This window comes from Topomyia yanbarensis, chromosome 2 (assembly GCF_030247195.1).
Source record: "Topomyia yanbarensis strain Yona2022 chromosome 2, ASM3024719v1, whole genome shotgun sequence".
Taxonomy (NCBI): Eukaryota; Metazoa; Arthropoda; class Insecta; order Diptera; family Culicidae; genus Topomyia; species Topomyia yanbarensis.
Genome location: NC_080671.1, coordinates 272,631,053 through 272,656,530, shown reverse-complemented (window position 1 = coordinate 272,656,530; position 25,478 = coordinate 272,631,053). Strand labels below are relative to the sequence as shown.

Below are 25,478 nucleotides of genomic sequence, written 5' to 3'. Positions count from 1 at the left end.
ATGCTCATCAAAATCGATCAGAACCTGCTAGAGTCGAATGGAAATCGTCATTTTTCATAAATTTCTCTCTACATTCGGAAAGTGTTATCCTCGTTATTAATCATATTACGTTTTCGTCTCAACTCGACGCATTTCAAAAAAACCTGTTTTAGGTGGGTGCAATTGTGCTTTTCTCATTTGTCCAGACTACGATTCCATGGCTGGTTATGTTCAATACAATGGTGGAAATGAATATTACATGTTCAGTACGATTTGCACATACATACAACGGATCGACAGCCACGATCTTGAGATACTATGTGATACTGAAACATCGCTTGAAACCAGCGGCGGATCATGGAGAAAGATCCGGGAGGTTCAGGTCCTGCCGAACATTTTCAACTTGTTAAGAAATTTTAAACTAGTTTTAATTTTAAAGTAGCAACCCCTCACTGCATACTCCCTCCGGGCCGGTATGATTGACGACTTTTTAGAGTGATTGTATAACCTTTCTATATTAGAAAGGCAAAAATGTACCAAAGTCCAAAAAAGTCAATTTTTGTCAAACATCTCAATGTTTCATGCATTTTAAAGTCATTTGGAATCAAAAATACAAATTTGATTTTGAAATTTTTCATTTCATTTGTGCAAATCGATCCAGCCATCTCTGATTAACAAAGGTTACATTTTTTTCCACATATACACATACACACACATACATACACACACAGATATTTTCCGATCTCGACGAACTCAGTCGATTGGCAAATGACACTCGGCCCTCCGGGTCGGGATTAGATTGACGAATTTTAGAGTGAATGAGAAAAGCAAAAACATTTTTAGCAAATGTTGAAATGTTATGCATTTTTTTGGTGAGCAGTTCTATGTTTCATAGACATTAAATCAATTTGAACTTCGCTTCCTATTAACTAAAGACCCTTATTACAGTACATTTCTACAAAAACAAGCTCAATTTGAAAATAAATCTGAGGATTGTGATTGATTACAGAACTCTGGAATTTTCTATTGGAATGTTTCCAGGCAAGAATTTGATATTTATGCAATTAGACAACTGTGAAATCAAGACCAATAGATCAGTTACATATCAGGACCCCATTCCGACAATTTATCAAAAGTCCTCATGATGTTTACAACAACAGGTTATCAATGTACGGATCAAATAATTGTTATTGTAATATTGAATTAAATCAGTCTGCATCAATAAATTTTCAACTTCAATCCAATATTTTTTTAGGTCTGGTGGGGGGGGGGGGGTTGTATGGTGTTAAACCCCAAAACCTTCTCTTGGCTACGCCGTTGCTTGGAGTTATTTATTTCGCTTTTCATTTTCCGATATATTTCAGATCGATCCGATGGTTATAAGTTAGAAAAATTGCAGTCAGAAGGTTCGCACAAATGAACATTTTTGTACTGATAAGTTATCAAATTCCTTCCAGACAACTTGGAAGTGCTCGGTGATTATTTCTAGCGGTTGTAGATAGAAAAATGAAATACAAAATTCGATTTATCGAAATAATGTTTGGCTTATTTCAATGGATTATTACTATATTGAACAATAAATAGGCGACAAAGAGTAATCCACAAACAACAAGCCATAACTTTTAAAGTATTCAAAATAGATATTTGAAGTCTTCAGTAAAGTTATTCGCAAAAGTAAGAGCTACAAAATTGCTGAAGGCATCATTTCGATATAATCACTTCCAAGAAAATTTGTAAAAATATCTCACTCATAGGGGGATTAATCAGCAAAAGCACACTACCAAAAGAAAGGTTATATTGCCTCCATTAAATTCTCCGAAGATACTATTGACCTAAAATAAGCCGTTTTGGCGTTAATAATAGATTATATGTTTTTGGTCATATTTCTGGCAATGGGAAATGATAAAAATCTTTCGTCCGCATTTAAAATTAAATATCTCTTTTGATAATAGTCCGATTTCAACAATCTATAGCTTGTTCGAAAGGTATTCGTTAAACCTGTCTAAAAACATTAAAATTGTTAATCTATATTATCAATTTCGGCAGATAATTCAAAAAAACTGCAAAAAACGCCATTTTTACGCATTCAAACATTCATATCTTGGAAACTAAACATCAGAATCAAAAACAAATTAATAGCGTTCATACTGTTTTTTAGTTCTTTCATTCATAATTGGTTTGGATAAGATCGGTTCAGCCATTGCTGAGAAACACGAATGAGAGTTTGTCCGTTACATACACACACACAGACACACACACACAGACATTGTCCCAAATCGTCGAGCTGAGTCGATTGGTATATAAGACTCGGCCCTCCGGGCCTCGGAAAAAATCTTGAAAGTTTGAGCGAATTCTATACATTTCTTTTATAAGAAATGTAAAAATCATTTAGTACACTTAACTAAAAGATATTTGTACATACATTGATAGGACATTTTCTCAGCTTTCCAATGAATGTAAATAACGATATAAAGCATATTTTTTAGATTAGAGTCTTTAAAGCACTTGCAAGTCGGTTACAGGAAAAGTATAGTAATGAAATTACAAAGAAATGAGAAGAGATAGAAATATGACGTACAAGAACAAATTATGAATCGTCCTAAAACCCAACTTTTGGATAATGGATATCGCTATAATCGTACTTCATTATTTTGAGAAAATTAGCAAAAACCTTCTCAAAAACACTAACTTTTAACTACTTTACAGCTAAAAGGTAATTAAAACTAATTACTTAAAAGATATGAGAACACCATTCAATAGGAAATTTTCTCACCTTTCGAATGGAACTGAAATATTTAAAATACAAAGTATACTTTTAAAGTTAGAGGTATTTTAAGACAAATAAGTTTTTTACACAAAAAGTTCAATAACTATGTAACGGTTGAGATTTAGAGGCATGTGTAGAACAATTTTTTTCTCCAAATAGAGCAGTCTATCACCCCCCGAGAGATTCGTAACCATGAACCAAACACCCTGTATACTTTCGAGCTTGCGGAACTCGCGAGAGCGAAAATATTCTGACTCGGTATTAAACAAGGCGAGTTTTAAGTTTGTCTCTCTGGCGTTTGTCTATTTTATGGTTATCTAACAAACCATTAATGATCGTTAGCTTGGATCTGATAATCGATATTTCTTCCGTTACACTTCTCCATGTTGAGGAGTGAGTTACTACTACCATATCTTTCTCCTCTTTCATTCTATATTTCAATTTTCTTCGTTTGATACTCTCATGTTCGTCCAAACCGAACAGCATATTACGGATCAACATCTCGTGCTCGACTTCATCAATAGAAAGATGAGACACATTGAGATTTTTATTGTACGCGCACTTGTAAGCAATCAAAACTAATCCGAAATAATTTTTTGAAAAAGCTTGTTTCGCATCCCCGAGTAGACAATTCACACTAGACAACTTGTGATGTGAGTAATAAAAGTTTCCCTATCGCTGTCACTAGTTCTCCACTTTATGATAATATTGTGCTTCTGATTGGTATTGTTAGTTAGTTGGGCGCCATTTGTTACCTCTCAGTCAGACGGACTTCAACAATGCCCCTAGTCCCTGGTCAAGCCACGGGGACCGTCTGGGGTGGGCTTTCAACCACAGACTGACAGAGATAACACTCAAAAACAAAGCTTCGCCCGCTAATGATCATTTTAAATATATTTGTAGTTGGGACTGTGGTCACATTTGAAATTATGGCGCCACTGACATATGAACAAGCATATGGGGGATAGACCACTAGTGAAAAATTGTTCCCAAACCTGAGGGGTAACCCACAAGTAAATAAGTGTTTGGGACTGTGAACAAAAGGTGGAGCTAGTGTTCTGGAAAAATTGTCAGATCGATGTTTTTTGAGGGATATACCTCATATTGTTATGTCTGTTAGTCTGTGTCTCAACGGCCTCTTTTGCACAGGCGAGCTCGAACGTGAGAGACGGAACTCTCAAGGTCGGCTATAGGGACACCAATCAGAACGACAAGAACTCCACTCGATCAAACTTAACTTTATTACCTACAATGTGTGTTGTGTGTATTGGTGGCCGGCCGGCGGTGACTCGATCTGCTGCTGGTGGTAATTTCCCGACCGTCGGATGCGTGGTGAACGGAGGATGTCTTCGGCGTTCGACTTTTTGGGGCGGGTGGGTTGATTTTCCCGATAAGTGGAACGTTCGCCGATGATGGGCGAATAAATATGCGCTGCTGCTTTTTGCTGCTAGATCGGACGATCGATAACGTTCGTAGGTTAACAAGGCAGCGAAAGGATGAAGCGTTCACTAGGCTGAGGGCTTGTTGGATGATTTTCCACTTCTGTTCTCACACGAGGTGTGCGTTACACTCGGCCCACGTGACCGTTGCGGGCGATTCTTGTTCCGTACCGTCCCCTCGTTTGACCGGGTACTATTTCTCTGCCCGTAAGGTACGATTTCTTTGGAGGTTTCACGAAAGAAACCGAATGGGTCCTGTTAAGAGGGAAATTGGCGAATGGTGTAAGGATTGGCTACCATTACGATGAGGTTATGCTACTGGGCACTTAAAGTAGAGGTTTTTTGAACATGCCTGATTCCGTGGATATTCTTAACGATTTTCACGTTTTTCCTTATATAGAAATTCTGATTTCCGAATTTTAATAATCTTTGTACTTAGTAACTTTGTTTAATAAAACTTTCCTGTCTGATCGCTAGGATGTCCATTTGTAAAGTGAGCCCTATGCAATCCATAACCCAGTAGCCACCTATCCTTAACCAATTCACTTTCTTTTCTTCCCTTTTTCCGAAGCTTCTCGCATTTTCCTCCTTTTCCGGTAAACCAGTCAGTACATGTAATTGTTTTGTGTTGTAATCTGAAGTGTACTGTGTAATAAATTTTGTTCTAGGGTTTTCAAATTGACCGTTAGTCGCAAATAGTAAAGTGGAGCATTTTAATTATTTTTATCATTTAGCTCATTTAACATTAAGTTGACTACACATAATTATTTATTTACATAAATCTAACTTATTTAGTTATTTAATACATACATGCATATCTACAATTATTTTTCTCGGCTAATTATGATTTTTTGGCAGATAGTCGCTCACCTATCAGAACTCATTTCTGTAGGACAGAAGTATGACCTGAGCTGCACTCACTCTCGTTACTCACATCTTAAAGCTGCATAGAGCAAAGTACCCAAACGGTAACAGTAACTAAAGGAGCTTTTATTTTTCGTCGATTTTCGAATTTTTCGTAGCACTTTGAAGCCGATTATTGCTAGAAAGCGATTAACATGTTATTTTAATAATAATACACGGTGTGTTTTGTAGAACAATTTTATTCGAAAAAAATCGGCATCGCTAAAACTTCAGCATGTGATAGAATAGGCTTTTCCTTTTCTTTTGAAAGTAAAATTAAAATATTCTGTCGGGGGCTCCAGAACCAGTTTTTATTTTAAAGTTTTTTTTGTTTGAAAACTTTTTCAATGAAACTGGTTCACGTTTTTGCCCCTAGGTAGACTTTAGACTTTAGACATTCAAATATTACCAAAAGTGAGAATCTGATGGAAAATTTCATTGTGTACAACTTTGTAGAGAACTTCATCGCAATCTAAAATCGCTAGAGAAAGCTAGTAAATTTTATCTAGTTTCTAGATTCGCACGGGGCCTATTGGTTAAGAAGCTTTATTCCAAAAACATTTTCATTTGTAAAAAAATGGTTTGACTTATTTTAACAGCGTGCTCAGAAAAACCTGAATACTAGTAGTCCCACCTTTAAGCGAAAAAATAGTTCCAGATTCCACCGTTTTATGCGCACCAATTATATTTTAGGAGCAAGGAGATATAGAGAAGAGTAGATAAAATTTGAACGAAATTAGTACTCTTTTGAAAGATGCTGGGTAATACAGCAAAATGAAACAGTGAAGTTTTTTTCTGGACAGATACATTTGTTTCATTTTTTTTATTTCTTCACTCGTTCTGGAGTACGCTTGATGTAATCTTGAATCAACCTTTTGGTTCGTTAGCATCTTGTGGGAAATATTTGGCCTAAATTTCAACATTTTATTTGATCAAACTCGATTAGATATTCAGTCATTTGATTTGATTTCGATTGAGAATCCTGATTGACAGCTTCATGAATAATTCGATGAGATTTATGTTCAAGTTTGTTAACTTTTGGGAATCGCTGTACATTGAACAGAAATCGCAATAGTAAATGAGAAATAAAGGTTTTGTCTATTGTACGAAGATAGCGATCTCAATATAAAAGTGGCTATAGAAAGTATCACCTTTACCCGAAAGACGTGTTGCTGTTAATGTCTTCAGATTCTGAACTGAGCTGGCAACTCTGTCTTCTTGATATGTGGTCTTTGCTCTTATCCCATATTATGAGGGAAATCTTCAGTAAGGGATCATCCATAAATGACGTAGCATTATATGGGGGAGGGAGGAGTTTTGCATTTTGTGATGATGTGTGACGACAGGGGGGTAGGGGGTCATGTCATGCTACGTAGCTTTTTTAAAGGGGAATTTATTTTTTCCTTTTTTCGTTTTTCATTTTTTTTAATTTTACGCGGACAAGGGGGGGGGGGGAATTACCGTCAAGCTACGTAATTACCTGGAGGGGTATTTAGAGGTTTGTGACGAAATGCTACGATGGGGAAGGGGGTTGTCACTCAAAAAATGCTACGTCATTTAAGGATCGTCCCTAAACAGACTTGTAGTACTTTAAGAATTTACTGAATGTATTGGCCAGCCTGATATTTTCTTATTCGTTTTCTGTTGTGATCCGTGTTCAACGAGTAACGACTCCGGAATTTCTTCTTAAAGGAAATTATGAAACTTGATTTTGGTCTTTTTTCTAAGATTATGTGAAGTGTGTTCGATTTGGAAACAAATTTGAGAACAAGCAAACCTCTGCATCAATAAATTCTGATGAAATGAATCTACCCCAAAAGATAACAAACATGGATCCAAAACTCAAAGAGCTTTTTTCTCTTTCAATCATCTTTCTTTTAATGTTGATAAGGACAAATAGGATTCTCAACCCAAAGTTGCAATAAAATCTGTCGTTTCAATTTCAATTTCAATTACTCGAACTGTTTACTTCAGTTCATTCAAATATAAAGCTTTGAATTTAAGCCAATTGTATTTTACTAAGAAGGATAGGATCAGGAAGAATGGTTATTCTAGTTTACATTAGCTATCTCCTAGAGCGAGCAAAGAAATGAAAAAGGCATGATAAAATCCGTTACTACATTAAACAAAATCTTGAAAAGGTATAGGATTATCGAATAAATTTGGTCAACACCTTTCCACACCTCCTTGTTCATAAAATGTCATTTTCGCCTAAGAACCGGAGGAATTTGAAAATATATTTTTTTCTGCTGAGAATGGGACTTTGTAAACATTGAAATTTATCTGAATTTACTGTTCATTTAAACCCAACATTTTCTTGTAAGTCCTTGTTAATCGACTTCTTAATCCATAGGCCCCGCGCACACCTCAAAATTGATAAAATTTTAATAGCTTTCTCAAGTGATTCTACATCGATTTAAAGCTTTCTACGATGTTGTAGACAATGACATTGTGCATCAGATTCTCACTTCCAGTATTTTTTTAATGTCTATAGTACCAATTAGAATTAGAAAATGCGAATTAATTTCATTAAAAAACTTAAGTTTTCAATCAAAAAACTTTAAAATCAAAAGTTGTTCTAGATCCCCCGACAGAATATTTTAATTTTACTTTCACATGAAAGAGAAAAGTCCATTCTTTCATATCCCGAAGTTTCACAGATGCCGATTTTTTTTAATAAAGTTGTTCGACAAAGACACCGTGAATAATATTAAGTATTTTTCAAAAAGCTCTTGTAGTTACCTGGGCTAACCATAAATTGAAACTCAAACCAACGCGCAAACTGGAAACGAGAACACCGTACTCAAGATAGACTAACAAAATTGTTTAGCTGGTTAAAAGCGGGATACAAGGAAAAATCTCACAATAGTAGCTAATAATTCTTAGTCACCTCTTGGTGGAATGAAAAGTTCGAACAGTACATTGGCAAAGACATTTCTAAGTTTGTTGCGCATATGAAACATTTAACCTTACAATAAATGCACTTAACCATATATGTTGTTTCGTATTCTTTACCATTATAAAACCTTGTTTATCATAATCAAAAACTAAATTTTAACAATAGAATTGGCGACATTTTAAATAATAGAAGTTGCAATTTGCTATACAACAGAAATTTCCACGTGCTAAATGATAGATATCGCAAGGTGTTGAACGCAAGTTTTAACATGCCGGTTGATCGAGTTCGCATGGGCTACGGCTAGTGCGTTTTCGTGGGTGTTCGCACCGCTGGGCGCACGCCAAACGATTCTGGTATAATTGAAGCAATACTAGGTACGAAATGACTGCTCACTGGCAAACCCGGAAAGTCGAGCTCTGAACGAATCACCGTGGAAAGCTATAAATGCAGCAAAAACAAGCTCACGCGGCTCAATCTAGCTGGTATACTGCAGTCGTTATACTATTTTGTATAACGTTTAAGGTGGATTTCCCTAGCTTATTAAATTAAAAGTGTTCTCAATAATTTCGGAAGTTCGATGTAAAGATACTTCGGGAATCGCTTCAATAGGCATACGCACTAAGGCAAATTGTGATTAAAATTTGTTTATAGTGAGTTGAGAGCGTTTACTAACATTAGCAGTAAAAGTTTCCGTTAGCAGCACAGAAAAAGAGTGAGGAAAAGGTATAAAAAAGGAACTGTTCATTTTAAAGCTGCTAATACACAAAAAAGCTGCTGTTAAAATTCAGTTGTCCGAACAAAACTTTTAAATGAATAGAACCAGACATAACCTCAATAAAACTGGCTATTGGTGCGGAACCTGCAATGCAACAGTGCAGAAAGATGATGATTTGCCGTTTTGTGATCATTGCCAGCGATTCTTCCACTATGAATATGTCGACGCAGGGCCGGAGGTAAAAGATAACTACTGGAGTTGCCCCACCTGTGTTTCGATCATAGAGAACCAGATCGCCATCACCGCGGGTACTACGGTCCAGTCCACTGAAAATCAACTCTGCGGTCTCCAAGAGAGCTTGAAGGAGCTAGACGAGGAGGCAAAGCTTGAAGAGCAGAAGATTACAATTGAGCGAGCTGTATTTGCGAAACGTCTAGAGCTGCAGAAAAAATTATACCTTATGAAACAGAAAGCAGAAAAGCATCGCTAAAACTTCAGCATGTGATAGAATAGGCTTTTCCTTTTCTTTTGAAAGTAAAATTAAAATATTCTGTCGGGGGCTCCAGAACCAGTTTTTATTTTAAAGTTTTTTTGTTTGAAAACTTTTTCAATGAAACTGGTTCACGTTTTTGCCCCTAGGTAGTACTTTAGACATTCAAATATTACCAAAAGTGAGAATCTGATGGAAAATTTCATTGTGTACAACTTTGTAGAGAACTTCATCGCGATCTAAAATCGCCAGAGAAAGCTAGTAAATTTTATCTAGTTTCTAGATTCGCACGGGGCCTATTGGTTAAGAAGCTTTATTCCAAAAACATTTTCATTTGTAAAAAAATGGTTTGACTTATTTTAACAGCGTGCTCAGAAAAACCTGAATACTAGTAGTCTCACCTTTAAGCGAAAAAATAGTTCCAGATTCCACCGTTTTATGCGCACCAATTATACTTTAGGAGCAAGGAGATATAGAGAAGAGTAGATAAAATTTGAACGAAATTAGTACTCTTTTGAAAGATGCTGGGTAATACAGCAAAATGAAACAGTGAAGTTTTTTTCTGGACAGATATATTTGTTTCATTTTTTTATTTCTTCACTCGTTCTGGAGTATGCTTGATGTAATCTTGAATCAACCTTTTTGCTCGTTAGCATCTTGTGGGAAATATTTGGCCTAAATTTCAACATTTTATTTGATCAAACTCGATTAGATATTCAGTCATTTGATTTGATTTCGATTGAGAATCCTGATTGACAGCTTCATGAATAATTCGATGAGATTTATGTTCAAGTTTGTTAACTTTTGGGAATCGCTGTACATTGAACAGAAATCGCAATAGTAAATGAGAAATAAAGGTTTTGTCTATTGTACGAAGATAGCGATCTCAATATAAAAGTGCCTATAGAAAGTATCACCTTCACCCGAAAGACGTGTTGCTCTCATGTCATGCTACGTAGCTTTTTTAAAGGTGAATAACTAACATCGTTTTTTATTTTTTCCTTTTTTCGTTTTTTATTTTTTTTAATTTTACGCGGACAAGGGGGGGGGGGGGATTACCGTCAAGCTACGTAATTACCTGGTGGGGTATTTAGAGGTTTGTGACGAAATGCTACGATGGGGGAGGGGGTTGTCACTCAAAAAATGCTACGTCATTTATAGATCGTCCCTAAACAGACTTGTAGTACTTTAAGAATTTACTGAATGTATTGGCCAGCCTGATATTTTCTTATTCGTTTTTTGTTGTGATCCGTGTTCAACGAGTAACGACTCCGGAATTTCTTCTTAAAGGAAATTATGAAACTTGATTTTGGTCTTTTTTCTAAGATTATGTGAAGTGTGTTCGATTTGGAAACAAATTTGAGAACAAGCAAATCTGTTCATTTTAAAGCTGCTAATACACAAAAAAGCTGCTGTTAAAATTCAGTTGTCCGAACAAAACTTTAAAATGAACAGAACCAGACATAACCTCAATAAAACTGGCTATTGGTGTGGAACCTGCAATGCAACAGTGCAGAAAGATGATGATTTGCCGTTTTGTGATCATTGCCAGCGATTCTTCCACTATGAATGTGTCGCAGCAAACCCTTGATGAGGTCCAACTGTTCAAGCGCAGCGGCAACGGCTTACCCGAAGAACTCGACGCCGAACACAGAAACACCGTTAAGAAACCCGCTAATTTCGTTTAATGAGGAAACCAGCTCGTCGGAACAGGAAGAGGAGCTGAAAGGGGAGGAAATAGGAAATTTTACAGACACGATTGGACCAAACCAATAGCGCGGTCCAAGGAAGACAAGGGTTACTTGCATACGCATAACATTGTGGAAAATAGCGGATACACTAACAACAAGAAACCGTGCAAAATTTGTAGTCGCACTGACCACCGCCTTCGTAATTGTGAGAAATTTCTTAAGTTGAAAGTGGAGGAACGATTAGAAGCAGTGAAAAAGTTACAGCTTCAGACTGTGTCTGAATGAGCACGGTTCAGCCCGTTGTAAATTGAACTTTAGGTGCAACGTACAGTTGCCCGTAAAAAACGACACAATACTCTTTTGCACACAAATGTTTCTGAAGCGTTAACAAACTGCAACACCCATGATATTCGCACCATGCAGCCAGTGATTTTTAGGATGGTTCCCGTCACACTGCACAACGGAGGCAAATCTATTGATATAATTGCCTTTCTAGACGAAGGAGCTTCGTATACTTTGGTGGATAGGTCTATCGCTAATTATTTGAACGTGCGTGGTACCGTTCAAACACTTCGTATTCTATGGACAGCGGGAGTTTCACGGCTAGAAAAGGAGTCACAGAAAGTCAACCTGTCCATTAAGGCGAGAGGCTCGTCAACTAGTTTTCACATTGAAAACGCCCACACGGTGAACGAGCTGAAGCTCCCACAGCAAACAATTCATTTCGCGGATGTTGTTAGGCAGTATGGACATTTGCATGACTTACCCGTGACTGATTATCGAGGAGTTCCAAAAATTCTTATAGTTCTGAAAGATTTACATTTGTATGCTCCACTTAAGACACGCATTGGAGATGAAGGGGAGCCTATTGCTGTTATGTCTAAGCTTGGTTGGACGATTTATGGCCCCCACGGAAAAGGTGTACCAGACGTTAGTTTCGTTGGTCATCACGCTTGTTACAGCATGTCAAATCAAAATCTTCATGATCTTCTGAGAAGTCAATATGCTCTCGATGAAACAGGCATTTCAATGGTCCTACTTCCAAAGCCAGATGAGGACATTAGAGCAAGAGCAATTTTAGAGAAGACTACAGTACGAAATGGGAACCAATTCGAGACGGGACTATTATGGAAGGTTGATAACCCTAACTTTCCTGATAGTTACAGAATGGCATTCAGTAGGTTGAAATGTCTCCAAAGGGAATTGTTGAAGAATGAGGCATTATAAAATGTACGGCAACAGATTGTGAAATACCAGCAAAAAGGTTACGCGCATAAGGCCACACATACATGATCGAAGTAAAGTTTGGTATCTGCCTTTGAATATTGAATTAAACCCTAAGAAACCGGAAAAGGTACGCTTGTTCTGGGACGCGGCTGCCACCGTGTCTGGCGTTTCATTAAATTCCAAATTGCTCAAGGGTCCAGATATGCTCACACCCCTTCCCACAGTTCTATGTCGATTTCGAGAGTTTGCGGTCGGATTCGGTGGGGACATCAAAGAGATGTATCACCAGTTACGTGTACGGAAAGAGGATACATCTGCCCAAAGATTCCTTTTTCGGAATGATCCTGCGGCGGAACCAGACGTCTACATCATGGACGTCGCCAAATGGAAAATCATTACGTCGATGATTATTTCGACAGTGCATCGACGACCGACGAAGCTATACGGCGAGCAAAAGAGGTAAGATTTATTCATTCAAAAGCTGGTTTCGAGATCCGCAATTGGGTGTCTAGCTCCATTGAAGTTGTCAGCGCGTGAGATGAAACGACGATTGACCAACATGTACACTTCAACCAATATAAAGCCATTCTCGGCCAGACTGAGGGATGATTTGTTACGATATCTGAACGGTGAACAACGGCCGACGAAAAGGATGGTTGCAAGCTGTGTGATGAGCCTGTTCGATCCCCAAGGTTTCTTGATCCCATTTACAATCTTCGGTTGAATTTTGCTAAAGGACTTGTGGCGTACTTGCTGTGAGTGGGATGACGAAATAAATGATGATGCGTTGGAAAAATGGAAACGCTGGGTCAGTAGGTTACGAGAAGTTGAGGAAATACGGATCCCACGATATTACTTTCAAGGTGGACTCAATTTGGACTATTCGAGTCTACAGCTGCACGTTTTTGTAGATGCAAGCCAAAATGCATACGGAGCCGTCGCCTATTTCCGGATTTTGTCATCATCTGGACCCATCTGCTCTTTAGTAATGGCCAAGTCAAAGGTCGCGCCATTGAAATTGTTATCGTTACCTCGATTGAAGCTGATGGCAGCACTGTTAGGAGCAAGGCTAATGAACTTCGTACACGAGAACCACGCTTTGAAAATATCGGAGCGGTTCATTTGGACGGATTCGCAGGTTGTACATTCTTGGATACAATCCGACCAACGCAAATACAAACAATTTGTCGCATTTCGGCTTGAAGAGAATCACAGTCTCACTAAGCTTTGCGAGTGGCGCCATGTGCCCTCGAAATTAAACGTAGCAGACATGGTTACGAAGTGGGACAGAAACTATAGCTGGCAATCAAATGGGCCATGCGTTCGTGCACCTCACCATCTTTACCAACTGAGGGAAGCTTGGCCAACCCATAAGAAAGTAGAACCCGAAACAATAGAGGAGATACGTGCTGCTGTTCTTTTCCACAGCATTTTCGTTCCAGAGTCTATGATAGATCCACATCGATTCTCTCGCTGGACGGTTATGGTGAGAGTAGTTCGATTTATCTCCAACTGTCGAAGAAGAGTGAATGGTCAGGCCATTGAAGCGCTTCCCCTCTCAAATAGGACAAAAGGACTGGTAAAAAGGCTTGCACCAGCTATCTCTGCCCCTCTGAGAAGAGAAGAATATCAAAAGTCAGAAACGCATTTGTGGCGTACGGTGCAAGCAGATTGTTTTCCAGGCGAGGTTTCTATTAAAAAATCAGGAACGTCTTCAAGAAGAGTGGGTACCAATTCACAAAAACAGTCAACTCTATAAGCTATCCCCGTTTCTAGACGGACAGAAGGTGTTGCGAATGGAAGGTAGAGCAGTGCGCGCAACTATGGTTCCTTTAGAAATTCGATTCCCTATCATCCTGCCGAAGGATCATCCAATGACGAGTAAACTTCTAGCTTTCTATCATCAGAAGTTGGGTCATGCATACATGGAAACAGCGGTAAACGAACTTAGACAACGATTCGTCATTCCTTGTTTGCGCGCTGCTTTAAAGGCTTGTGCAAGGTGTAAAGTGACTAAAAGTCAACCAGCTATACCCAGAATGGCACCCCTTCCGGTGCAACATGTAACTCCTCACCGTCGCCCATTCAGTTACACGGAAGTTGATTATTTCGGGCCAGTGATAGTAACAGTTGGTCGTCGTAATGAAAAAACGCTGGGTTTCTCTTTTCACGTGTTTAACCACACGTGCCGTACACCTCGAGGTTGTGCATAGTTTGACCACTCAATCCTGTGTAATGGCTATCAGGAGATTTGCGTGTCGTAGAGGAATGCCAATCGAATTCTTTAGCGATAACGGTACATATTTTCATGGCGCGAGTAAAGAAGTAGAACGAGTGAATACAGATTGTGAAGAAGCGTTTACCGATGGCCGAAGAAGGTACAAACCGACGAAGTGTTGCTGACTAGCTTGGCCGAAGCGGAGGATCTCATCAATACGCGTCCGCTGACTTATCTGTCTCTGGAATCGGAATCGATGGAGCCTCTTACACCCAACCACTTTTTGCGTGTTGTGACGGCCTATGATAAGGCGAATGAGGCGAAGCCGAAACGCAACATAGTATGAAATAAGGATTTGTGCCCTCCTGTACAAAGACTGGTTTTTACCAACAAATTTTCACCCTAGTGAGAAATTTTGGTTTTTACCAAATTTTCCTCCTTAGGGTGAAATATAGCATAGTGCTTTCGCATAGGCCTGCTAAGCCAAGACAAGTTTCGACTTCACTTGTGTCTCATCGGCATAAACAGAACTTCTGCTCGAACGGGACATCACGTTTGATCAGTCGTTTGATTGAAACACATAGTGCGTTTTAGTTTTAAGGGATTTGCGTCAAGCCGGCGCTAATCTATTCCGACAATGTGTTAGTGTCGGTTTCTGATGAGGCGAAGCCGAAGCGCAACATAGTATGAAATAAGGATTTGTGCCCTCCTGTACAAAGACTGGTTTTAACCAACAAATTTTCACCCTAGTGAGAAATTTTGGTTTTTACCAAATTTTCCTCCTTAGGGTGAAATATAGCATAGTGCTTTCGCATAGGCCTGCTAAGCAAAGACAAGTTTCGACTTCACTTGTGTCTCATCGGCATAAACAGAACTTCTGCTCGAACGGGACATCACGTTTGATCAGTCGTTTGATTGAAACACATAGTGTGTTTTAGTTTTAAGGGATTTGCGTCAAGCCGGCGCTAATCTATTCCGACAATGTGTTAGTGTCGGTTTCTGATGAGGCGAAGCCGAAACGCAACATAGTACAATTGAATCCAGCAGGCGATGGTTAAAACCAGTAATGTAATGCTGAAAAGACCGGTCAGCAAACTAGCGGTGCTGGAGTTTCAGGAGCGTATATCCGGTAGTACCCCGAATCACCGTGCAAAGCTATAAATGCAGCAAAAACAAGCTCACGCGGCTCAATATAGCTGGTATACTGCAGTAGTTATACTATTTTGTATAACGTTTAAGGTGGATTTCCCTAGCTTATTAAATTAAAAGTGTTCTCAATAATTTCGGAAGTTCGATGTAAAGATACTTCGGGATACGCTTCAATAGGCATACGCACTAAGGCAAATTGTGATTAAAATTTGTTTGCAGTGAGTTGAGAGCGTTTATTAACAGTAGCAGTAAAAGTTTCCGTTAGCGCTGTGAGCACGGAAAAAGAGTGAGGAAAAGGTATAAAAAGGCAACTGTTCATTTTAAAGCTGCTAATACACGAAAAAGCTGCAGTTAAAATTCAGTTGTCCGAAGTAGAAGTCCGAACAGTGGGCATAATCGAAATGCGCCGCATGTTGGACGAGCGCGGCGCGTGACAAAAACCTGAATATATCTGGACATAAATAATTGATATATTTCTTGATTTTTCATAGCGCCGAGAACAATTTTTCAATTGTTTATTAAAAATGCTTGTAAAATATTGCTATTAAAACAAATAGTCCGAAAATATATTTTTAAATGACAAGTGTGCAAAATTTCATTCAATAATCTGGAGTCAGTTCAGTTTCTCAACTCGCTCAGTTCAGACGCTAGCAATCGCTCCACTGCTGTAGCAGGGCAAGTAATCAATTTGAAATGGTAAAAATTGATTCCTTCTCCCTTGTGTGGTATTACACAATCTCAACGATCACTAGTCACGTATCCAGATTCCTACGTGCAAATATTGCGATCAGCCGATACACCACGGAAAACCTTTCGCAGAGACTGCTATGGAAATTCCACGTGATACGACCAAAGCCGGTATACAGTCTTCATATGCTAAACCACAACCGGTTGGTAAACCAGCGACTGCGGACCGGCCATTCACAAACACCAGCTCAACAACGATCGAGCCCAGTACCGCTAAATCAACTGCCATTACCAACATCAAAGCAACAACAATTACAGCAAATCTTTCCAAAATTAACCAACACCACCAATAAGGAATCAAATACCGATGAAGAAGGATTTACAATAGCGACCCGTAAGCACAAACAACATATAAGAACATCCGACCGTGAGCAACATGAATGCAGTACCGATGACAACATGGACATAAACGAAAACATGAGTGTAGACGGACCGAATGACCCCAAGGTGCGGAAAAACGGCATCTAATATTTCACCACCTAGGAAGAGGATCTCAACACGCAGCAGTAAGATGCGTCAACAAGACCCGACGAACAGACTGTAACGATAATTTCTTCCTATTTTTACAAATTGTAAAAACACGTAAGAACCACGGCTCAGTTGAAAGAAAGAGAAAACTTTTGGACAAGAAGTTCGACAATCTAAGACTAAAATCCTACATTGACCGACCCAAACCGACAGTACACATTTTAAATGACTTTGTGGTAAATCATTCATCTCAGAGCTTTACCGAAGAACAATCGACTTTGTTAAATCAGGGACTTAACTATGCAATAGCACCCAGACCAAATTTGGAACAAGTAATCATTGACCTAGAGACAGGTATCAATAATTGCAACCTTCATTTTTCAACAATTAATGACGCTAGATCCACGACAGCGGAAATAATTAAAGAAAATACTCCACAAAAATGTCAAACTAAAGAAATAACAATTATAAAAGAATTGAGGGAAAAGCCAGTTTTTTATTTAAAGGCTGACAAGGGAAATAAAGTTGTAATAATGGACAACGAACAATATGACGCTGACATGACCCAAAAAATTATATCTGGCCCGTACAGGGCACAGAGAACGAACCCCCTCCCGGACATGATTAAACGTGTTGAAAAAACTCTTAAAGACTGTAAACCCCTCTTGGGTGAGAAACTCACTCGTTTCAAAACTATGAATCCCATCTTACCCAGAATAAAAGGACTCCCAAAAATTCACAAACCCGGAAATGAAATCAGAGAAATTATTTCATCTATAGGTGCCCCAACCCAAAAAATTGCAAAATGGCTAGTACAAGAATTTCAAAATATGCCAAAAAAGTTTTCCAGCCGGTCCATCTCCAATACACAAGAATTCACTCTCAAACTTCAAAACTCAGGTAAAATCAAAGACGATGAGATTATGGTCTCTTTGACGTAACCGCACTATTCCCAAGTGTCCCTGTAAAAGATTCAATTAACCTACTAGAGGATTGGTTATTACAACAAAATAACAACAGTCTATGGAAAAGCAAAGTAAGATCTTATATCCAGCTTACTCGCCTTTGCATGGAAGAAAATTATTTCACATTCCGGGGTGTCTTCTATAAACAAACCACGGGTGCTCCGATGGCCCAGCCAACATTTTGATTCACTTTAATAAGTTGCAATTTGAATAACTGTACTCTTCAACGATATGAATTGATTGTATAAAATGCACAGATCTCTTCTATGTGAACAAAAGTGGAGGCCATATACGTACAACAAATCGGTATAGTAGAACTATGTGATTTACGACGAATTTTGATCTCATCAGAAGCATTATACAATCATTTAGCTTATGCAGCTTCAGGTCCCAAATGTGGTAACAAGAAATATTTTTTTAAAAATAATATTATGAAAATAAAAAAATCAGTATGAAATTTCCATAATTCTGTTATAAGACATTTACGCCCATACTGGTAGATATGTTTTTTATGGGCGAGTTTGGAGTTACTGGAACATCAATTATTAAAATTACCTGCTACGATTTACTTCCAGTTTCGAAATCTTCGTATTCCCAGCATAACCGCTATGTACTCATCTATTTATACACTGTCAAGCAACGATTATATTTGATCATTTTTATCGCTTTGTGATTACGATCTAAAAATACCATAATCCAACCTAAATATTGCACTCCAATGATACGTTCTATACCTGTCAAATCACAACCTATATTCTGTACTCAAGCCATTTATATTGCTCAAATATTGAACTAGTCTGGCAGAGAATTTGTGAAGTGCTATAAGGAGGTTACTATTTTTTTGAACGATTTTGCAGTTTAATCCAATTGCAAATTAATTTCTATACAATGTTTCAAAATTGTCTTTATTATTCCGCATGTACAATTTTGTTTTAAGTTGTAGTGGACTAATAAATAACTTCAAGTCAACATTGTATTTCGATCACAGATTTGCATTTTATGTGAACTTTTTACAACAAAACATAATTTTTGCTTGCACTATTTGTAATTTTGATTTAGTCTGTCATTATTTGTAATTTATTGTAAACTTTTATATACGATTGCTGGTTTGCTGGGGGGTAACCCATTCTCTCCATTTCTTTGTGAACTTTTTATGGCAAACTTAGAAGAATGTTTAAAAGAAAAAGGTGAGCTACCAGAACGCTGGTGGCGATATGTTGACGATATCTTCTGTATTATCAAACGTAAAAATTTATCCCGGATGTTGAACACCATTAACAACATCCATAAAAATATCAATTTTACACATGAAGAAGAGAAAGATAACAATTTGCCCTTCTTGGATGTGCTTGTAAAAAGAGAGGGGGGTCCTTGACTTTCGAAATATATAGGAAACCTACAAATACTGAGAGAATTATACCAAATACTTCAAACCATTCACATCAGCATAAAATGGCCGCTTTTCACCACATGGTCCATAGAATGCTTACTCTACCATTAGGGGAAGAAGCAAAAACTAAAGAAACTGAATTCATCTTCAAAACAGGTAAGCTCAACGGGTATCCAGAGCAAACCATCCAATCAATAATTAATAAAAAATCTAGTATACTTCATAAGCAAAACCTCACAACCTTAACTCCAACAACTGAAAATTTGAAAAGGATAGCAGTAGATTTCAATCAGAATACAGCTTATCCACTTAGGAAAAAATTAAAAAAGTTTGGTGTAGATCTAGTTTTCAGTAGTAAAAATTACCCGCTAAAATCAATACTTGGATCCACAAAGGATCCGATAGAAACACTGAGCAAATCGGGGATATACAAAATATCATGTTCACATTGTGATAAAGTTTATATTGGACAAACCAGGAGAACATTAGAAATTCGATTCAAAGAGCATATTGCGGAAATAGCAAAAGCTTCTAGAGAATCTGCTAAAGATTTACCATTCCACTTCAAATCCAAGGTAGCGGAACACGCTTTTTCAGAAAAACATAACTTAACTATAGAAGATATTAAAATTCAGCGTCAAGTCTCTAATCCTTGGAAATTAGACGTAGCTGAAAGCCTGGAAATTTTCAAACATTCGTCTCCTTTCTTATTAAATCGAGACCAAGGTAACGGATATTCATGGCTCTTCGAAATTTTACCTACATGCAAAAAACGGTCAGCTTCATGCACCTAGGTACCCACCGACCACAGCCTACCCGCTTCCCTAGATAAAACGACTTTACAATCCCGTAATTTCCTATAGACTGATACAAACACTGAAGAAGATTACAAGTAGTAATCGAAATACCGGTATCTGTTAAATAGTGAAGTGCAAGTGCATCTAACTATAAAAACATAGTGGAATTAAATGGAAGAAAATCTTTGAAACATTAAAAAAAACAATTTTAACAAAATATTAATAACAAAAGTTACACTCCATGTCCCCCACCCACAAAAATATTTTTCATGGAAATCGGTGATTTTGTGGAAATTTCGAGGCCCACTTGACGTAGTTTGACTCTTTACATGCGCTTGACAAAAAAAAATTAATAAGTATTGCTTAAATTGATTTAACCTTCTGGTAGTCGCGCTAGTGCGCTGTTCTGAAAATTTAGCGAAATCGTCTCAGGACATCAGCGGCTGCTCGTTCAGTGAGCCATAAGCGCGACTTCCGGAGGGTTAAGCGAACGTAAATATATAGGGGAGCCCGGGGCTAGTTGGCAGTTGGGGTAAGTTGGCAGAATCCCCTTTTCTCCGTTTCTATTAGTCATAAAGCGCTGTCTCTCGTTTGTAACCTCTAGTAATATGGAACGCATTATCGAATGTGTTTTTGTTACAAAACATTTTGTTTCGTAGAAGCTGCAGGCGATATTGTGTTTTTACTTTGTGGTAAATCGTTCATCTCAGAGCTTTACCGAAGAACAATCGACTTTGTTAAATCAGGGACTTAACTATGCAATAGCATCCAGACCAAATTTGGAACAAGTAATCATTGACCTAGAGACAGGTATCAATAATTGCAACCTTCATTTTTCAACAATTAATGACGCTAGATCCACGACAGCGGAAATAATTAAAGAAAATACTCCACAAAAATGTCAAACTAAAGAAATAACAATTGAAGGAAAAGCCAGTTTTTTATTTAAAGGCTGACAAGGGAAATAAAGTTGTAATAATGGACAAAGAACAATATGACGCTGACATGACCCAAAAAATTATATCTGGCCCGTACAGGGCACAGAGAACGAACCCCCTCCCGGACATGATTAAACGTGTTGAAAAAACTCTTAAAGACTGTAAACCCCTCTTGGGTGAGAATCTCACTCGTTTCAAAACTATGAATCCCATCTTACCCAGAATAAAAGGACTCCCAAAAATTCACAAACCCGGAAATGAAATCAGAGAAATTATTTCATCAATAGGTGCCCCAACCCAAAAAATTGCAAAATGGCTAGCACAAGAATTTCAAAATATGCCAAAAAAGTTTTCCAGCCGGTCCATCTCCAATACACAAGAATTCACTCTCAAACTTCAAAACTCAGGTAAAATCAAAGACGATGAGATTATGGTCTCCTTTGACGTAACCGCACTATTCCCAAGTGTCCCTGTAAAAGATTCAATTAACCTACTAGAGGATTGGTTATTACAACAAAATAACAACAGTCTATGGAAAAGCAAAGTAAGATCTTATATCCAGCTTACTCGCCTTTGCATGGAAGAAAATTATTTCACATTCCGGGGTGTCTTCTATAAACAAACCACGGGTGCTCCGATGGGTAACCCACTCTCTCCATTTCTTTGTGAACTTTTTATGGCAAACTTAGAAGAATGTTTAAAAGAAAAAGGTGAGCTACCAGAACGCTGGTGGCGATACGTTGACGATATCTTCTGTATTATCAAACGTAAAAATTTATCCCGGATGTTGAACACCATTAACAACATCCATAAAAATATCAATTTTACACATGAAGAAGAGAAAGATAACAATTTGCCCTTCTTGGATGTGCTTGTAAAAAGAGAGGGGGGGTCCTTGACTTTCGAAATATATAGGAAACCTACAAATACTGAGAGAATTATACCAAATACTTCAAACCATTCACATCAGCATAAAATGGCCGCTTTTCACCACATGGTCCATAGAATGCTTACTCTACCATTAGGGGAAGAAGCAAAAACTAAAGAAACTGAATTCATCTTCAAAACAGGTAAGCTCAACGGGTATCCAGAGCAAACCATCCAATCAATAATTAATAAAAAATCTAGTATACTTCATAAGCAAAACCTCACAACCTTAACTCCAACAACTGAAAATTTGAATAGGATAGCAGTACACACCAAAAAAAATCTGAATTTTATCGTTGACGTAATTGCGAACATGACACAATTCAACAAACCGTAATTTACGATATGACGGAACATTACCGTGTTCCGTTTAATTTTAATGGACAAAGAACAATATGGACAAAGAACAATATGACGCTGACATGACCCAAAAAATTATATCTGGCCCGTACAGGGCACAGAGAACGAACCCCCTCCCGGACATGATTAAACGTGTTGAAAAAACTCTTAAAGACTGTAAACCCCTCTTGGGTGAGAATCTCACTCGTTTCAAAACTATGAATCCCATCTTACCCAGAATAAAAGGACTCCCAAAAATTCACAAACCCGGAAATGAAATCAGAGAAATTATTTCATCAATAGGTGCCCCAACCCAAAAAATTGCAAAATGGCTAGTACAAGAATTTCAAAATATGCCAAAAAAGTTTTCCAGCCGGTCCATCTCCAATACACAAGAATTCACTCTCAAACTTCAAAACTCAGGTAAAATCAAAGACGATGAGATTATGGTCTCCTTTGGCGTAACCGCACTATTCCCAAGTGTCCCTGTAAAAGATTCAATTAACCTACTAGAGGATTGGTTATTACAACAAAATAACAACAGTCTATGGAAAAGCAAAGTAAGATCTTATATCCAACGGTTTAGTGAGAATGTCTGCAACCATATCCTCGGTCGGACGGTACTCCAACAGCATCAGGCCATCTTCGCAATACTGCCTGACGAAGTGTCCCCTAGTTTCGATATGCTTAGAACGACGGCTGCATCTTTCGGATCCTATGAATTTTATGCAGCTCTAGTTATCTTCGAAGACATTCACAGGTTGCTTCATTTCCTCTCCAAAACCGTTAAGAAGACCCCGTAGCCACACTAGCTCTTGAACTGCCTCACTAAGTGCCACATACTCCGACTGCATGGACGATATAGCAACGCAGTTCTGTTTTCTACTCTCCCATGATACAGCAGCCCCGCTGTAGTGGAAAACGAATCCGGTCGTTGACTTCCCGGTTTTAACATCGCCGGCCCAATCCGCGTCCGAATGACCAATCAGTTCTTCACCAGTATCGCCGTAGACCAATCTCCAGTCCTTGGTCTTTTTCGGGTAACGCGCGGCTCGTTTCGCAGCCACCCAATCCGCCTCTGAGGGTGAACTCACCTTCCTTCCCAGAATTGTTGCGCTTACCGCTATGCCTGGTCGTGCACAGACGGCAATGTACAAAAGTGCACCAACAAGACTTCTGTACAAGGTTCCGTAATGAAACGGCGGACTTTTATCATCCACCTTCGCATAATCCACCTCCATCGGTGTTTTAGCTCCCTTAGCGTCTTTGAGCCCAAACTTCTCCAATACTCGGTCGATATAGCTTTCCAACCCAACACTATATATTCCGTTTTCTCGGCGCATTTCCAATCCCAAGAAGAAATTAAGATCACCAAAATCCGTAATTTCGAATCTTTTCTTCAACTGTTCGTTCACTATTCGAATTTCTTCTTCGTCTTCACATCCAATCACTATGTCATCAACATATACCAACAAATACACTGCCATTTTCTTCCCTTGATTTGTGTACACACATGGGTCAGTCTTACCCTGCTTAAAACTCATTTCCGCCAATACGCTATGTAACCATTGATTCCAGCATCGCGCTGATTGTTTCAGCCCATAAATGCTCCGTTTCAAACGACATACCATGCTTTCTTTACCAGCGACCAGCGGCCAGGTGGTTGACGCATGTAAAGCTCCTGATCTAGTGTGCTGTACAAGTAGGCCGTTTTCACGTCCAAATGCCGAAGTGTCATTTTCTTTCTGGTCACCAAGCCTAACAGTACACGAAATGACGAGTGCTTCGTTACGGGTGCAAAAGTTTCGTCGAAATCTTCGCCATATTGCTGGGAATATCCTTGCGCTACCAGCCGAGCCTTATATTTCGTGACATCCCCTGCTGCATTTCTTTTGAGTTTGAAAACCCATCGGCATCCGACAGCTTTCTTACCAGCAGGTAAAACAACCAGTTCCCAGGTAGTATTATCAGCATGAGATTTGAGTTCGTCTAACATGGCCTCTTGCCATTTCTCTTTTCGCTCACAGGCCATTGCCTCGCGAAAAGTTCGTGGTTCCAACTCCTCCTCAAGCAATAATCCAACAGCAAAAGTCTCTTCGATCAACCTCGTTGGCGGTATTCCTTTCGTGACCCGCCCAGAACGTCTTGCAATTTCATCCAAGGGAAACCCTCTGAAAGAGCGATCACCATCAGTCGCACTATCGTATAGCGACGCATCAAGATCCGGCTCGAAGACCGACTCAGAGTCAGAGTGCTGCTCACTGTCTACATACCCATTTTCCTCCTGCTCGCCTAAACTAGGTATAATTAACGGAACCTCGAAATAATTTTCTTTCCTAGCACCTCCGGTTTCTATTGGATTCTGTAGCACAGCTTCTTTTACCTCACACAGCTCGAGAAACTTTGCATCTCTACTGATCGTGATAGAATCCGTTGCCAAATCCAGAAAACGGTAAGCTTTCCGTCCTTCAGCATAGCCAACAAAATGTAGTTTCTCTGCTTTCAGATCAAGCTTACGCCTCCTCTCTTTTGGGATGTGCACCTAAGCCTCTGAACCGAAGATTCTCAGTTGCGCATAGGACGGTTTCATCTTGTGCCACAATTCGTATGGAGTTGATTCAACCGACGATGACGGTAAGCGATTTTGCAAATAGTTTGCCGTTGTAATCGCTTCACCCCATTACTTATTTTGTAAACCAGATTCCGCCAACATACATCTCGTCATTTCTACCAGGTACCGGTTCTTTCGCTCAGCAACTCCATTTTGTTACGGAGAGTATGGAGCAGTCTGCTGATGAATAATGCCATTATCTGCGAAAAACTGTACCAACGAAGCGCCAGAGTACTCGCCACCTCCATCTGATCGAATAATCCCAGGAAAGCGACCATGCTGATTTTTCATTAGGCTACAGTACCCTCGAATCTTTTGCTCTGCATCCGATTTCCGCTTGAGCAGATAAATCGTCGTGTATCTACTGAAGTCATCCACCATCACCATGTAAAACCGATTACTCCGCGGTGTGGAAACTTCCATGGGACCTCCCAGATCTGTATGGACCAGCTCACCCACTGCTTTCGATTTGCTTCCAGAAACACTCGGGAACGAATCCCGACTCAGTTTTCCCTTACAACAAGGTCCACAAATCGATTGCACGTCACAAGCATCGATCTTCATACCTATACCCAGATTTTTGCTAACTACTCGAGAAACTGCTTGTACATCACGATGCCTCAGACGTCGGTGCCATAAATGTTGACAAAGATTGCCGTGTTTAGGCGACGCTAACATTACCTTTTCCGGAAACTGCTTGAGATGGTACAGTCCATCTTTACGTTGTCCCACTAATACCGCTTTCCCTCCTTTCAACACTCGACAACCCATCTTCTCGGAAATAACAGTAAAACCCAAATATGCGATTTTACTCACCGA

The 25,478-nt window shown here is 38.9% G+C and overlaps 1 protein-coding gene across 7 annotated transcripts in view; it reads right to left on the bottom strand.

Annotated features, from left to right (window-relative positions):
• LOC131678512 (nose resistant to fluoxetine protein 6) overlaps positions 1–25,478 on the bottom strand; it is a 1,156,332-nt gene that overhangs the window by 134,027 nt on the left and 996,827 nt on the right. The window lies entirely within an intron of this gene.